We start from the raw sequence: 16699 nt of genomic DNA, 5'->3' as shown, positions 1-16699 counted from the left end.
GGAGAGCGAAAAACTCGAAGTTTTGATTTAAGAAAAATGCGTACATCTAAAACGGAAATGCACAATGCACATATGTGGAGAGAGATAATTCCAAAGAGTGTCTGTAATTTTTACGGATTGTAACCACCTTTTCATTTTTATATCTCAGGTTTTGCAATTGTCCGAAAAAATGAGTTGCGGAGGATTTTTAACTGAGTGTTGAATTGCAATCCATAAGTCATTTTATTCAAAAATATTGCCCATTACGCATGATAAATCACTTTACAATCATCTATGATTGTTAGATCAAATTTTTAAAAATGAGCAAAATAATGACTTGTTAGACTCGGGTAAATATCCCACCGCACGTTCACTTGAGAATTTAATGAGCGTTTGTTATTCTCTTTAAAAGCTTTGGATCCATAGGTCATTTGAATCTTTAATATTTTTCAAGCATGCATATCCATTTTTAAAACATGTGTAGAAAAATTCTCCTTCATGTAAAATTCCAAGCTTAATAGGGTTGGACTAATGGAATTTCCCAAACTTGGATAACAAATCTTTTGTGTTCATTTGTGCTGTGTGATTAAATATTTTTTATTTACATTAGTTATTATTTTAAATATTTTCCACACATCAACTATAAAAGTTTTATTTTGTTGTGATCTTTTTTGCCTTTTTATTTTACGGGATGAAGGGGGACCGAAAACTCAAAGTTCTGATTTAAGAAAAAAGTCTCCATCTAAGTAGAGAGATATTTCCTAAGAGTGTCTGTATGTTTTAGGGATCGTATGCACTTTTTAATTTTTATATCTAAGGTTTTGCGATCGTCTAAAGACGGGGGAGGCGGGCGATTTTTAACTGAGTGTTGACTTCAAATCCATAAGTCATTTCTTAAAAAAATATAGCCCGTTACGCATGACAAATCACTTTACAATCACCTATGATTGTTCGGTCAACTTTTTGAATATGGGCAAAATAATGGCTTTTTTGACTCAGGCAAATATCCCACCGCACGTTCACTTGAGAATTTAATGAGCGTTTGTTATTCTCTTTAAAAGCTTTGGATTCATAGGTCATTAGAATCTTTAACATGCTTCTGGCATGCATATCCATTTTTAAAAAATGTGTACATCTAAAACGGAAATGCACAATGCACATATGTAGAGAGAGATAATTCCAAAGAGTGTGTGTAATTTTTAGGGATTGTAAGCACCTTTTGGTTTTTATATGTCAGATTTTGCAATCGTCGGGAAAAATGGGTTGCGGACAATTTTTAACTGAGAGTAGAATTGCAATCCAAGAGTCATTTCATAAAAAAATATAGCTCGTTACGCATGATAAATCACATTACAATCATCTATGATTAATTATGTCAGCTTTTTGCAAATGGGCAAAATAATGGCATGTTTGACTCGGGTAAATATCCCACCGCAAGTTCACTTGAGAATTTAATGAGCGTTTGTTATTCTCTTTAAAAGCTTTGCATCCATAGCTCATTTGTATCTTTAACATATCTCAAACATGCATATCCATTTTTAAAACATGTGTGGAGGAAATCTCTTTCTTCCAAAATTCCAAGCTATTAGGGTTAAACTAGTGGAATTTCCAAAAATTGGATAACAAAACTTTTGTGCTCATTTGTATTGGGTGAATAAATTTTCTTTATTTATATTTGTTATTGTTTTAAATTTTTACCATACATCAACTATAAAATTTTCATTTTGTTGTAAGCTTTTTGGCTTGTTTGTTTTCGGGATGAAGGGAGAGCGAAAAGTCAAAGTTTTGATTTAAGAAAAGAGTGTACATTTAAAATGGAAAAGCACAATGCACAATTGTAGGGAGATATTATTTCAAAGAGTGTCTGTAATTTTTAAGGAATGTAAGCTCTTTTTAGTTTTTATATCTCAGGTTTTGCAATCGTCGAGAAAAATTGGCGACAGAGGATTTTTAACTGAGTGTTGAATTGCAATCCATAAGTCATTTCATACAAAAATATAGCCTATTACGCATGATAAATCACTTTACAATCATCTATGATTGTTAGATCAAATTTTTGAAAATGGGCAAAATAATGACTTGTTAGACTCGGGTAAATATCCCACCGCACGTTCACTTGAGAATTTAATGACCGCTTGTTATTCTCTTTAAAAGCTTTGGATCCATAGGTCATTTGAATATTTAGCATGTTTCTGGCTTTCTTATCCATTTTTAAAACATGTGTAGAAAAAATCCCCTTCATGTAAAATTCCAAGATATTAGTTTTGGACTAGTGGAATTTCCCAAACTTGGATAACAAAACTTTTGTGTTCATTTGTGGTGTGTGAATAAATTTTCTTCATTTACTTTTTTTATTGTTTTAAACTTTTTCCTTACATCAACTTTGAAATTTTCATTTTGCTGTGATGTATTTGCCTTTTTTGTTTATGGGATGAAGGGAGAGCGAAAAACTCGAAGTTTTGATTTAAGAAAAATGTGTACATCTAAAACGAAAATGACAATGCACATATGTAGAGAGAGATAATTCCAAAGAGTGTCTGTAGTTTTTTGGGATTGTAAGCACCTTTTCGTTTTTATATCTCAGGTTTTGCAATCGTCGGGAAAATTGGGTTGCGGAGGATTTTTAACTGAGTGTTGAATTGCAATCCATAAGTCATTTCATACAAAAATATCGCCCGTTACGCATGATAAATCACATTACAATCATTTATGATTAATTATGTCAGCTTTTTGCAAATGGGCAAAATAATAGCATGTTTGACTCGGGTAAATATCCCACCACAAGTTCACTTGAGAATTTAATGAGCGTTTGTTATTCTCTTTAAAAGCTTTGCATCCATAGCTCATTTGCATCTTTAACATGTTTCAAACAAGCATATCCATTTTAAAAACATGTGTGCAGGAAATCTCTTTCTTGCAAAATTCCAAGCTATTAGGGTTAAACTTGTGGAATTTCCCAAAATTGGATAACAAAACTTTTGTGTTCATTTGTGTTGGGTGAATAAATTTTATTTATTTATATTAGTTATTGTTTTAAATTTTTTACATACATCAACTATAAAATTTTCATTTTGTTGTAAGTTTTTTGCCTTGTTTGTTTTCGGGATGAAGGGAGCTCGAAATGTCAAAGTTTTGATTTAAGAACAAAGTGTACGTCTAAAATGGAAAAACACAATGCACAATTGTAGGTAGAGATAATTCCAAAGAGTGTCTGTAATTTTTAGGGATTGTAAGCTCTTTTTAGTTTTTATATCTCAGGTTTTGCAATCGTCGGGAAAAATTGGTGGCAGAGGATTTTTAAGTGAGTGTTGAATTGCAATCCATAAATCATTTCATACAAAAATATAGCCAGTTACACATGATAAATCACTTCACAATCATCTATGATTGTTAGATCAAATTTTTGAAAATGGGCAAAATAATGACTTGTTAGACTCGCCGCACGTTCACTTGAGAATTTAATGAGCGTTTGTTATTCTCTTTAAAAGCTTTGGATCCATATGTCATTTGAATCTTTAACATGTTTCAAGCATGCGTATCCATTTTTAAAACATGTGTAGAAAAGATCTCATTCGTGTAAAATTCCAAGCTTAATAGGGTTGGACTAATGGAATATCCCAAACTTGGATAACAAAACTTTTGTGTTCATTTGTGCTGTGTGAATAGATATTTTTTATTTACATTAGTTATTATTTTAAATATTTTCCACACATCAACTATAAAATTTTTATTTTGTAGTGATCTTTTTTGCCTTTTTTGTTTACGGGATGAAGGGGGAGCGAAAACTCAAAGTTCTGATTTAAGAAAAAAGTGTACATCTAAAATGGAAATGCACAATGCATAAATGTAGAGAGAGATATTTCTAAAGAGTGTCAGTATGTTTTAGAGATCGTCTGCACTTTTTTCATTTTTATATCTAAGGTTTTGCAATCGTCGAGAAATGGGGGAGGCGGGCGATTTTTAACTGAGTGTTGACTTCTGTCATTTCTTACAAAAATATAGCCCGTTATGCATGACAAATCACTTTACAATCACCTATGATTGTTAGCTTAACGTTTTGAATGTGGACAAAATAATGGCTTGTTTGACTCGGGCAAATATCCCACCGCACGTTCACTTGAGAATTTAATGAGTGTTTGTTATTCTCTTTAAAAGCATTGGATCCATAGGTTATTTGAATCTTTAACATGTTTCTGGCATGCATATCCATTTTTAAAACATGTGTAGAAAAAATCTCCTTCATGTAAAATTCATAGATATTAGTTTTGGACTAGTGGAATTTCCCAAACTTGGATAACAAAACTTTTGTGTTCATTTGTGGTGTGTGAATAAATTTTCTTCATTTACTTTTTTTATTATTTTAAACTTTTTGCGTACATCAACTATGAAAATTTTATTTTGTTGTGATCTATTTGCCTTTTTTGTTTATGGGATGAAGGGAGAGTGAAAAACTCGAAGTTTTGATTTAAGAAAAATGTGTACATCTAAAATGGAAATGCACAATGCACATATGTAGAGAGAGATAATTCCAAAGAGTGTGTGTAATTTTTAGGGATTCTAAGCAGCTTTTCGTTTTTATATCTCAGGTTTTGCAATCGTCGGGAAAAATGGGTTGCGGAGTATTTTTAACAGAGTGTTGAATTGCAATCCATAAGTCATTTCATACAAAAATATAGCCCGTTACGCATGATAAATCACATTACAAACATCTATGATTAATTATGTCAGCTTTTTGCCAATGGGCAAAATAATGGCATGTTTGACTCGGGTAAATATCCCACCGCAAGTTCACTTGAGAATTTAATGAGCGTTTGTTGTTCTCTTTAAAATTTTTGCATCCATAGCTCATTTGCATGTTTAACATGTTTCAAACATGCATATCCATTTTTAAAACATTTGTGGATCAAATCTCTTTCTTGCAAAATTCCAAGCTATTTGGGTTAAACTAGTGGAATTTCCCAAAATTGGATAAGAAAACTTTTGTGTTCATTTGTGTTGGGTGAATATATTTTTTCTATTTATATTTGTTATTTTTTAAAATTTTTTCCATACATCAACTTTAAAATTTTCATTTTGTTGTAAGCTTTTTGCCTTGTTCGTTTTCGGGATGAAGGGAGTGCAAAAAGTCAATGTTTTGATTTAAGAAAAGGGTGTACATCTAAAATGGAATTGCACATTGCACAATTGTGGGGAGATATAATTCCAAAGAGTGTCTGTAATTTTTTGGGATTGTAAGCTATGTTTTGTTTTTATATCTCAGGTTTTGCAATCGTCGGGAAAAATCGGTGGCAGAGGATTTTTAACTGAGTGTTGAATTGCAATCCATAAGTCATTTCATACAAAAATATAGCCCGTTACGCATGATAAATCACTTTACAATCATCTATGATTGTTAGATCAAATTTTTGAAAATGGGCAAAATAATGTCTTGTTAGACTCGGGTAAATATCTCACCGCACGTTCACTTGAGAATTTAATGAGCGTTTGTTATTCTCTTTAAAAGCTTTCGATCCATAGGTCATTTTAATCATTAACATGTTTCAAGCATGCAAATCCTTTTTTAAAACATGTGTAGAAAAAATCTCCTTCATGTTAAGTTCCAAGCTTAATATGGTTGGACTCTTGGAATTTCCAAAACTTGGATAACAAAACTTTCGTGTTCATTTGTGCTGTGTGAATAGATATTTTTTTATTTACATTAGTTATTATTTTAAATATTTTCCACACATCAACTATAAAATTTTTATTTTGTTCTGATCTTTTTTGCCTTTTTTGTTTACGGGAGGATGGGGGAGCGAAAACTCAAAGTTCTGATTTAAGAAAAAAGTGTACATCTAAAATGGAAATGCACAATGAATAAATGTAGAGAGAGATATTTCAAAAGAGTGTTTGTATGTTTTAGGGATCGTATGCACTTTTTTCGTTTTTATATCTAAGGTTTTGCAATCATCGGGAAACGGGGGAGGCGGACGATTTTTAACGGAGTGTTGACTTCAAATCGATAAGTCATTTCCTACAAAAAATATAGCCCGTTACGCATGACAAATCACTTTACAATCACCTATGATTGTTAGCTCAACTTTTTGAATAAGGGCAAAGTAATGGCTTGTTTGACTCGAGCAAATATCCCACCACATATTCACTTGAGAATTTAATGAGCGTTTGTTAATTCTCTTTCAAAGCTTTGGATCCATAGGTCATTTGAATCTTTAGCATGTTTCTGGCATGCATATCCATTTTTAAAACATGTGTAGAAAAAATTTCCTTCATGTAAAATTCAAAGATATTAGTTTTGGACTAGTGGAATTTCCCAAACTTGGATAACAAAAATTTTGTGTTCATTTGTGGTGTTTGAATAAATTTTCTTCATTTACTTTTTTTATTGTTTTAAACTTTTTGCGTACATCAACTATGAAATTTTCATTTTGGTGTGATCTATTTGCCTTTTTTGTTTACGGGATGAAGGGAGAGCGCAAAACTCGAAGTTTTGATTTAAGAAAAATGTGTACATCTAAAACGGAAATGCACAATGCACATATGTCGAGAGAGATAATTCCAAAAAGTGTCTATAATTTTTAGTGATTGTAAGCACGTTTTCATTTTTATATCTCAGGTTTTGCAAACATCGGGAAAAATGGGTTGCGGAGGATTTTTAACAGAGTGTTCAATTGCAATCCATAAGTCATTTCATTCAAAAATATAGCCCGTTACGCATGATAAATCACATCACAATCATCTATGATTAATTATGTCAGCTTTTTGCAAATGGGCAAAATAATCGCATGTTTGACTCGGGTAAATATCCCACCACAAGTTCACTTGAGAATTTAATGAGCGTTTGTTATTCTCTTTAAAAGCTTTGCATCCATAGCTCATTTGAATCTTTCACATGTTTAAAACATGCATATCCATTTTTAAAACATGCGTGGATGAAATCTCTTTCTTGCAAAATTCCAAGATATTAGGGTTAAACTAGTGGAATTTCCCAAAATTGGATAACAAAACTTTTGTGTTCATTTGTGTTGGGTGAATAAATTTTCTTTATTTATATTTGTTATTGTTTTAAATTTTTTCCATTCATCAACTATAAAATTTTAATTTTGTTGAAATTTTTTTGGCTTGTTTGTTTTCGGGATGAAGGGAGAGCGAAAAGTCAAAGTTTTGATTTAAGAAAAGAGTGTACATCTAAAATGGAAAAGCACAATTCACAATTGTAGGGAAAGATAAATCCAAAGAGTGTCTGTAATTTATAGGGATTGTAAGCTCTTTTTGGTTTTTATATCTCATGTTTTGCAATCGTCGGGAAAAATTGGTGGCAGAGGATTTTTAACTGAGTGTTGAATTGCAATCCATAATTCATTTCATAAAAAAATATAGCCTGTTACGCATGATAAATCACTTTACAATCATCTATGATTCTTAGAACAAATTTTTGAAAATGGGCAAAATAATGGCTTGTTACACTCGGGTAAATATCCCACCGCACGTTCACTTGAGAATTTAATGAGCGTTTGTTATTCTAGTTAAAACTTTTGGATCCATAGGTCATTTGAATCTTTAACAAGTTTCAAGCATGCATATCCATTTTTAAAACATGTGTAGAAAAAATCTCCTTCATGTAAAATTCCAAACTCAATAGGGTTGGACTAATGGAATTTCCCGAACTTGGATAACAAAACTTTTGTGTTCATTTGTGGTGTTTGAATAGATATTTTTTATTTACATTACTTATTATTTTAAATATTTTCCACACATCAACTATAAAATTTTTATTTTGTTGTGATCTTTTTTGTCTTTTTTTTTTACAGGATGAAGGGGGAACGAAAACTAAAAGTTCTGATTAAAGAAAAAAGTGTACATCTAAAATGCAAAATTCACAAGGCACAAATATAGAGAGAGATATTCCAAAAGAGTGTCTATATGTTTTAGGGATCGTATGCACTTTTTTCGTTTTTATATCAAAGGTTTTGCAATCGACGGGAAACGGGGGAGGCGGGCAATTTTTAACTGAGTGTTGACTTCAAATCCATAAGTCATTTCTTACAAAAATATAGCCCGTTAGGCATGAAAAATCACTTTACAATCATCTATGATTGTTAGCTCAACGTTTTGAATATGGGCAAAATAATGGCTTGTTGGCTCGGACAAATATCCCACCCACGTTCACTTGAGAATTTAATGACCGTTTGTTATTCTCCTTAAAAGCTTCGGATCCATAGGTAATTTGAATCTTTAACATGTTTCTGGCACGCATATCCATTTTTAAAACATGTGTAGAAAATATCTCCTTCATGTAAAATTCCAAGATATTAGTTTTGGACTAGTGGAATTTCCCAAACTTGGATAACAAAACTGTTGTGTTCATTTGTGGTGTGTGAATAAATTTTCTTCATTTACTTTTTTTATTGTTTTAAACTTTTTCCATACATCAACTATGAAATTTTCATTTTGCTGTGATCTATTTGCCTTTTTTGTTTATGGGATGAAGGGAGAACGAAAAACTCGAAGTTTTGATTTAAGAAAAATGTGTACATCTAAAACGGAAATGCACAATGCACATATGTAGAGACAGATAATTCCAAAGAGTGTCTTTAATTTTTAGGGATTGTAAGCAGCTTTTCGTTTTTATATATCAGGTTTTGCAATCGTCGGGAAAAATGGGTTCTGGAGGATTTTTAACTGAGTGTTGAATTGCAATCCATCAGTCATTTTATAAAAAAAATATAGCCCGTTACGCATGATAAATCACATTACAATCATCTATGATTAATTATGTCAGCGTTTTGCAAATGGGCAAAATAATGGCATGTTTGACTTGGGTAAATATCCCACCGCAAGTTCACTTGAGAATTTAATGAGCGTTTGTTATTCTCTTTAAAAGCTTTGCATCCATAGCTCATTTGCGTCTTTAACATGTTTCAAACATGCATATCCATTTTTAAAACATGTGTGGATGAAATCTCTTTCTTGCAAAATTTCAAGCTATTAGGGTTAAACTAGTGGAATTTCCCAAAATTGGATAACAAAACTTTTGTGTTCATTTGTGTTGGGTGTAAAATTTTGTTTATTTATATTTGTTATTGTTTTAAATTTTTTCCATACATCAACTGTAAAATTTTCTTTTTTTTGTAAGCTTTTTGCCTTGTTTGTTTTCGGGATGAAGGGAGAGCGAAAAGTCAAAGTTTTGATTTAACAAAAAAGTGTACATCTAAAATGGAAAAGCACAATCCACAATTGTAGGGAGAGGTAATTCCAAAGAGTGTCTATAATTTTTAGGGATTGTAAGCTCTTTTTAGTTTTTATATCTCAGGTTTTGCAATCATCGGGAAGAATTGGTGGCAGAGGATTTTTAACTGAGTGTTAAATTGCAGCCCATCAGTCATTTCATACAAAAATATTGCCCGTTACGAATGATAAATTACTTTAAAATCATCTATGATTTTTAGATCAAATTTTTGAAAATGGGCAAAATAATGACTTGTTAGACTCGGGTAAATATCCCACCCCACGTTCACTTGAGAATTTAATGAGCGTTTTTTATTCTCTTTAAAAGCTTTGGATCCATAGGTCATTTGAATCTTTAACATGTTTCAAGCATGCATATCCATTTTAAAAACATGTGTAGAAAAAATCTCCTTCATGTAAAATTCCAAGCTTATTCGGGTTGGACTAATGGAATTTCCCAAACTTGGATAACAAAACTTTTGTGTTCATTTGTGGTGTGAATAGATATTTTTTATTTACATTAGTTATTATTTTAAATATTTTCCACACATCAACTATAAATTTTTTATTTTTTTATGATCTTTTTTGCCTTTTTTGTTTACGGGATGAAGGGGGGATCGAAAACTCAAAGTTCCGATTTAAGAAAATAGTGTACATCTAAAATGGAAATGCAAAATGCACAAATGTAGAGAGAGATATTTCCAAAGAGTGTCTATATGTTTTAGGGATCGTATGCACTTTTTTCAGTTTTATTTCTATGGTTTTGCAATCGTCGGGAAACGGGGGAGGCGGGCGATTTTTAACTGAGTGTTGACTTCAAATCCATAAGTCATTTCTTACAAAAATATGGCCCGTTACGCATGACAAATCGCTTTACAATCATCTATGATTGTTAGCTCAACTTTTTGAATATGGGGAAAATAATGGCTTCTTGACTCAGACAAATATCCCACCGCACGTTCACTTGAGAATTTAATGAGCGTTTGTTATTCTCTTTAAAAGCTTTGGATCAATAGGTCATTTGAATCTTTAACATGTTTCAAACATGCATATCCATTTTTAAAACAAATAAAAAAAATCTATTCACACACCACAAATGAACAGAAATTTTTTTTTATCCAAGCTTGGGAAATTCTGTTAGTCCAACCCTATTAAGCTTGGAATTTTACATGAAGGAGATTTTTTCAACACATTTTTTAAAAATGGATATGCATGCTTGAAACATGTTAAAGATTCAAATGACCTATGGATCCAAATATTTTAAAGAGAATAACAACGCTCATTAAATTCTCAAGTGAACGTGCGGTGGGATATTTACTCGAGTCTAACAAGTCATTATTTTGCCCATTTTCAAAAATTTGATCTACCAATCATAGATGATTGTAAAGGGATTTATCATGCGTAACGGGCTATATTTTTGTATGAAATGACTTATGTTTTGCAATTCAGCACTCAGTTAAAAATCCTCTGCTACCAATTTTTCCCGACGATTGCAAAACCTAAGATATAAAAACCAAAAAGAGCTTACAATCCCTAAAAATTATAGACACTCTTTGGAATTATCTCTCCCTACAATTGTGCATTGTGCTTTTCCATTTTAGTTGTACACTCTTTTCTTAAATCAATACTTTGACTTTTCGCTCTCCCTTCATCCCGAAAACAAACAAGGCAAAAAGCACACAACAAAATGAAAATTTTATAGTTGATGTATGGAAAAAAATTAAAACAGTAAAAAATATAAAAAAAGAAAATTTATTCACCCAACACAAATGAACACAAAAGTTTTGTTATCCAATTTTGGGAAATTCCACTAGTTTAACCCTAATAGCTTGGAATTTTGCAAGATAGAGATTTCATCCACACATGTTGTAAAAATGGATCTGCATGTTTGAAACATGTTAAAGATGCAAATGAGCTATGGATGCAAAGCTTTTAAAGAGAATAAAAAACGCTCATTAAATTCTCAACTGAACTTACGGTGGAATATTTACACGAGTCAAACATGCCATTATTTTGCCCATTTGCAAAAAGCTGACATAATTAATCATAGACGATTGTAATGTGATTTATCATGCGTAACGTCCTATTTTTTTGTATGAAATGAGTTATGGATTGCAATTCAACACTCAGCTAAAAATCCTCCGCAACCCATTTTTCCCGACGATTGCAAAACCTGAGATATAAAAACGAAAAGGTGCTTACAATCACTAAAAATTACAGACACTCTTTTGAATTATCTCTCTCTACATTTGTCCATTGTGCATTTCCATTTTAGATGTACACATTTTTCTTAAATCAAAACTTTGAGTTTTTTGCTCTCCCTTCATCCCGTAAACAAAAAAGGCAAATAGATCACAGCAAAATGAAAATTTCATAGTTGATGTACGGAAAAAGTTTAAAACAATAAAAAAAGTAAATGAAGAAAATTTATTCACACACCACAAATGAACACAAAAGTTTTGTTATCCATGTTTGGGAAATTCCACTAGTCCAAAACTAATATCTTGGAAGTTTAGATGAAGGAGATTTTTTCTACACATGTTTTAAAAATGGATATGCATGCCAGAAACATGTTAAAGATTCAAATGACCTATGGATCCGAAGCTTTTAAAGAGAATAACAAACGCTCATTAAATTCTCAAGTGAACGTGCGGTGGGATATTTGCCCGAGTCAAACAAGCCATTATTTTGCCCATATTCAAAACGTTGAGCTAACAATCATAGATGATTGTAAAGTGATTTGTCATGCGTAACTGGCTATATTTTTGTATGAGATGGCTTATGGATTTGAAGTCAACACTCAATTAAAAATCGCCTGCCTCACCCGTTTCCCGACAATTGCAAAACCTTAGATATAAAAACGAAAAAAGTGCATACGATCCCTAAAACATACAGACACTCTTTGGAAATATCTCTCTCTACATTCATGCATTCTGCATTTCCATTTTAGATGTACAATTTTTTCTTAAATTAGAACATTGAATTTTCGCTCCCCCTTCATCCCATAAACAAAAAAGGCAAAAAAGATCACAACAAAATAAAAATTTTATAGTTGATGTGTGGAAAATATTTAAAATAATAAATAATGTAAATAAAAAATATCTATTCACACACCAAAAATGAACACAAAATTTTTGTTATGCAAGTTTGGGAAATTCCATTAGTCCAACCTTATTAAGCTTGGAATTTTACACGAAGGAGATTTTTTCTACACATTTTTTAAAAAAGGATATGCATGCTTGAAACATGTTAAAGATTCAAATGAACTATGGATCCAAAGCTTTTAAAGAGAATAACAAACACTCATTAAATTCTCAAGTGATGGGATATTTACCCGAGTCTAACAAGTCATTATTTTGCCCATTTTCAAAAATTTGATCTAACAATCATAGATATGTAAAGTGATTTATCATGCATAACGGGCTATATTTTTGTATGAAATGACTTACGGATTGCAATTCAACACTCAGTTAAAATTCCTCTGCCTCCAATTTTTCCCGATGATTACTAACCATGAGATATAAAAACTAAAAAGAGCTTACAATCCCTAAAAATTATAGACACTCTTTGGAATTATCTCTCCCTACAATTGTGCATTGTGATTTTCCATTTTAGATGTACACTTTTTTCTTAAATCAAAACTTTGACTTTTCGCACTCCCTTCATCCCGAAAACAAACAAGGCAAAAAACTTACAACAAAATGAAAATTTTATAGTTGATGTATGGAAAAAATTTAAAACAATAACAAATATAAATAAAGAAAACTGATTCACCCAACACAAATGAACACAAAAGTTTTGTTATCCAATTTTGGGAAATTCCACTAGTTTAACCATAATAGCGTGGAATTTTGCAAGAAAGAGATTTCATCCACACATGTTTAAAAAATGGATATGCATGTTTGAAACATGTTAAAGATGCAAATGAGCTAAGGATGCAAAGCTTTTAAAGAGAATAACAAACGCTCATTAAATTCTCAATTGAACTTGCGGTGGGATATTTACCCGAGTCAAACATGCCATTATTTTGCCCATTTGCATAACCTGAGATAATTAATCATAGATGATTGTAATGTGATTTATCATGCGTAACGGGCTATATTTTTGTATGAAATGACTTATGGATTGCAACTCAACACTTAGTTAAAAATCCTCCGCAACCCATTTTTCTCGACGATTGATAAACCTGAGATATAAAAACGAAAAGGTGCTTACAATCCCTAAAAATTACAGACACTCTTTGGAATTATCTCTCTCTACATATGTGCATTGTGCATTTACATTTTAGATGTACACATTTTTCTTAAATCAAAACTTCGAGTTTTTCGCTCTCCCTTCATCCCCTAAACAAAAAAGGCAAATAGATGTTGATGTACGGGAAAAGTTTAAATCAATAAAAAAAGTAAATGAAGAAAATTTATTCACACACCACAAATGAACACAAAAGTTTTGTTATCCATGTTTGGGAAATTCCACTAGCCCAAAATTAATATCTTGGAATTTTACATCAAGGAGATTTTTTCTACACATGTTTTAAAAATGGATATGCATGCCAGAAACATGTTAAAGATTCAAATGACCTATGGATCCAAAGCTTTTAAAGAGAATAACAAACACTCATTAAATTCTCAAGTGAACGTGCGGTGGGATATTTGCCCGTGTCAAACAATCCATTCTTTTACCCTTATTCAAAATGTTGAACTAACAAACATAGATGATTGTAAAGTGATTTGTCATGCATAACGGGCTATATTTTTGTAAGAAATGACTTATGAATTTGAAGTCAACACTCAGTTAAAAATCGCCTGCCTCCCCCATTTCCCGACGACTGCAAAACCTTAAATATAAAAACGAAAAAAGTGCATACGATCCCTAAAACATACTGACACTCTTTGGAAATATCTCTCTCTACATTTGTGCATTGTGCATTTCCATTTTAGATATACACTTTTTTCTTAAATCAGAACTTTGAGTTTTCGCTCCCCCTTCACCCCGTAAACAAAAAAGGCAAAAAAAGATCACAAAAAAAAAAAAATTTATAGTTGATGTGTGGAAAATATTTAAAATAATAACTAATGTAAATAAAAAATATCTATTCACACACCACAAATGAACACAAAAGTTTTGTTATCCAAGTTTGGGAAATTCCATTAGTCCAACCCTATTAAGCTTGAAATTTTACACGAAGGAGATTTTTTCTACACATGTTTTAAAAATGGATATGCATGCTTGAAACATGTTAAAGATTCAAATGACCTATGGATCCAAAGCTTTTAAAGAGAATAACAAACCCTCATTAAATTCTCAAGTGAACGTGCGGTGGGATTTTGCCCGAGTCAAACGAGCCATTATTTTACCCATATTCAAAAAGTTGAGCTAACAATCATAGATGTTTGTAAAGTGATTTGTCATGCGTAACGGGCTAAGTTTTTGTAAGAAATGACTTATGGATTTTTAGTCAACACTCAGTTAAAAATCGCCCGCCTCCCTCGTTTCACGACGATTGCAAAACCTTAGATTTAAAAACGAAAAAGTGCATACGATCCCTAAAACATACAGACACTCTTTGAAACTATCTCTCTCCACATTTGGGCATTGTGCATTTCCATTTTAGATGTACACTTTTTTCTTAAATCAGAACTTTGAGTTTTTGCTCCCTCTTCATCCAGTAAAAAAAAAAGGCAAAAAAGATCACAACAAAATAAAAATTTTATAGTAGATGTGTGGAAAATATTTAAAATGATAAGTAATGTAAATAAAAAATATCTATACACACACGACAAATGAACACAAAAGTTATGTTATCCTAGTTTGGAAAATTCCATTAGTCCAACCCATTAAGCTTGGAATTTTACACGAAGGAGATTTTTTTTACACGTTTTAAAAATGGATATGCATTCCTAAAACATGTTAAAGATTCAAATGACCTATGGATCCAAAACTTTTAAATAGAATAACAAACGCTCATTAAATTCTCAAGTGAACGTGCGGTGGGATATTTACCCAAGTCTAACAAGTCATTATTTTGCCCATTTTCAAAAATTTGATGTAACAATCATAGATGATTGTAAAGTGATTTATCAAGCGTAACGGGCTATATTTTTGTATGAAATGACTTATGGATTGCAATTCAACACTCAGTTAAAATTCCTCTGCCACCAATTTTTCCCAACGATTGCAAAACCTGAGATATAAAAACTCAAAAGAGCTTACGATCCCTAAAAATTACAGACACTCTTTAGAATTATCTCTCCCTACAATTGTGCATTGTGCTTTTCCATTTTAGATGTACACTTTTTTCTTAATCAAAACTTTGACTTTTCGCTCTCCCTTCATCCCGAAAATAAAAAAGACAAATAGATCACAGCAAAAGGAAAATTTCATAGTTGATGTACGGAAAAAGTTTAAATATATAAAAAAAGTAAATGAAGAAAATTTATTCACACACCACAAATGAACACAAAAGTTTTGTTATCAGGTTGGGAAACTCCACTAGTCCAAAACTAATATCTTGGAATTTTACATGAAGGAAATTTTTTCTACACATGTTTTAAAAATAGATATGCATGCCAGAAACATGTTAAAGATTCAAATGACCTATGGATCCAAAGCTTTTAAAGAGAATAACAAACGCTCATTAAATTCTCAAGTGAACGTGCGGTGGGATATTTGCCCGAGTCAAACAAGCCATTTTTTTGCCCATATTCAAACCGTTGAGCTAAGAATCATATATGATTGTAAAGTGATTTGTTATGCGTAACGGTCTATATTTTTGTCAGAAATGACTTATGGATTTGAAGTCAACACTTAGTTAAAAATCTTTCGCCTCCCCCTTTTCCCGACGATTGCAAAACCTTAGATATAAAAACAAAAAAAGTGCATACGATCCCTAAAACATACAAACACTCTTTGGAAATATCTCTCTCCACATTTGTGCATTGTGCATTTCCATTTTAGATGTACACTTTTTTCTTAAATCAGAACTTTGAGTTTTCACTACACCTTCATCCCGTAAACAAAAAAGGCAAAAAAAAAACACAACAAAATAAAATTATTATAGTTGATGTGTTGAAAATATTTAAAATAATAACTAACGTAAATAAAAAATATCTATTCACACACCACAAATGAACACAAAAGTTTTGTTATCCAAGTTTGGGAAATTCCATTAGTCCAACCCTATTAAGCTTGGAATTTTACACGAAGGAGATTTTTTCTACACATGTTTTAAAAATGGATATGCATGCTTTAAACATGTTAAAGATTCAAATGACCTATGGATCCAAAGCTTTTAAAGAGTCTAACAAGTCATTATTTTGCCCATTTTCAAAAATTTGATCTAACAATCATAGATGATTGTAAAATGATTTATCATGCGTAACGGGCTATATTTTTGTATGAAATGACTTATGGATTGCAATTCAACACTCAGGTAAAAATCCTCTGCCACCAATTTTTCCCGACGATTGAAAAACCTGAGATAAAAAAACTAAAG

The sequence above is a fragment of the Aristolochia californica genome, unplaced genomic scaffold (genome assembly GCF_029961685.1).
Source record: "Aristolochia californica isolate CCGP_79_NKW_82.1479 unplaced genomic scaffold, dmAriCali1.0.hap1 SCAF_7, whole genome shotgun sequence".
Lineage (NCBI taxonomy): Eukaryota > Viridiplantae > Streptophyta > Magnoliopsida > Piperales > Aristolochiaceae > Aristolochia > Aristolochia californica.
This window is presented reverse-complemented; position numbering follows the sequence as displayed.